This window comes from Bison bison, unplaced genomic scaffold (genome assembly GCF_000754665.1).
Source record: "Bison bison bison isolate TAMUID 2011002044 unplaced genomic scaffold, Bison_UMD1.0 scf7180017846882, whole genome shotgun sequence".
Taxonomy (NCBI): Eukaryota; Metazoa; Chordata; class Mammalia; order Artiodactyla; family Bovidae; genus Bison; species Bison bison.
This window is the reverse complement of record NW_011477455.1, coordinates 9,409-11,405: the sequence shown is the minus strand read 5'-3', so window position 1 is coordinate 11,405 and position 1,997 is coordinate 9,409.

Below are 1,997 nucleotides of genomic sequence, written 5' to 3'. Positions count from 1 at the left end.
CCACCGTGGAAGGGAGAGTCCCCCTCCTCCCCGCCAGGACTCCGCTGTGAGAAGCCCAGGCTCTGTTTCCCCAGCCGGCCCGTCCCGTGTCCTCTCTATGAAAGCTGCTCCTTCCCTTGCCGGGTGGGGTCTTGCATGTGGCCGCCACGGCAGAGAGCCTTAAGTGCAATTCCCTGCTGATCCCGAATTGAATAAACCCAACTTTGCTGCAGAAACACCTGCGGTCTGTTTGCTTCAGGTCAACAGACGCAAGCTTGCATTTTGGAATGTAACCTCCTGCCCTTTGTGGGAAACCCAGCAAGTCTTCAAGGCCATCCCGCTCCCGGAGCACTAGGCCTGGCCAAGAAGGCACCCCCCTGAACCTCCAAGCCCACGCCCTACAGAGCAGGTCCCATTTCAGGCCCCGTCCCCCAGGGCACCACCTGCTGGGGTGGCAGCATCTGGGCGGTCTTGGCGGAAACTGGCCTCGTAACAGCTGAGCCCTGCTTGCCACAGCTTTTGTTTGTTTAGTTTTGGCAGATTCGTTGCCGCAGGGCCCGGTGAGGACTGCTCTGATCAAACCACTAGGTCTCTCTTGGCATTTGAGGAGGCAGTTCTTGGAGCTTCTCACGAAGATTCACCCAGCTCCCTTCCGTGACGCTGCCCGGTGGCGGGCCCCATCCTGGACAGCGGGCCCTGGCTCATCTTGCTCTTCACTTCTTGTGACATGAGTCACCCAGGTGATTCCAGAGAAAGTGAGTGTCTCTAGATAAGAAAAGGAAAGAGAAAAAAGTAAGGGTGGGGGACCTTCTATTCAGTTATTTCACTATTTCTTAAAATTTTATGATCAGCAATGTTAAAAAATCTTGAGTAACAAGATTCCCTTAATTTATCTCAGATTTTAAGTGAGAGCATAACTGCAAAATAGATGACAAGTGAATAACTGGATCCAGTAAAATGGTGAGACCCAGATTCTGAAGGACCTCTTCCAGGTTTCAGGTGATTCAAGCCCAGGTAAAGCCCCTCTGTGCCTCACAGACCTTGCTGTGGGCACCTGTCTTTCAGATGCTGGGTTGACATGTACAGCTGGAAAGTACAAGTTTCATCTGAGCCACTAGATTAAAGACCTAAAATAATGACAAATACTTACCAAGCTAGAAAAAGCAGGGTTACTTTGCTTTGCTCTTGTGAAAGTGGAAGTTGCTCAGTCGTGTCTGACTCTTTGTGACCCCAGGCACCGTAGCCAGCCAGGTTCCTCTGTCCGTGGAATTCTGCAGGCCAGAATACTGCAGTGGGTAGCCATTCCCTTCTCCAGGGGATCTTCCCAACCCAGGGATGGAACCCAGGTCTCCCGTATTGCAGGTGGATTCTTTACCAGCTGAGCCACCAGGGAAGCCCAAGAATACTGGAGTGGGTAGCCATTCCCTTCTCCAGGGGATCTTCCCAATCCAGGAATCAAATCAGGGTCTGCTGCATTGCAGGCAGATTCTTTACCAGCTAAACTACCAGGGAACCCTGGCTCTTGTACTCTTGACAAAATAATCATTTTCCGGTTTAGATTTTCCTAATTTCCTAATATTTTACAGTTGTTTCTGATTGTCACCATTCAGAAGGCAAGCGACACGCTCCTCTCCATTCCATCCTTAGAACACAACCTTCCTTCCAGTTCCTGCGGCTCCAGCCAGCATGCTCCCTCTCCCTCCTCCCTCTCCCTCCTCCCTCTCCCTCCTCCCTCTCCCTCGGATTCCCCGATTCTGGGGCTTGTAGGGCAGTGTTGATCTGTGGTGAGGAGCAGCCCCTCACCCTCCTAACTCTCCACTTCCTCCTCAATTAAAGCAGACAGTACCGGCCCCTTCTGGACACTACAGTCCAGCTTCCACCTGCCCTTCTCCTCCTCAGTCTTCCTGGCTAGGTGCCCTTTCCGCTTTTTAACTGCTGATTAGCTCAGCTGAAAAAGAATCTGCCTGCAGTGCAGGAGACCTGGGTTCAATCCCTGGGTTGGGAAGATTCCCCTGTAG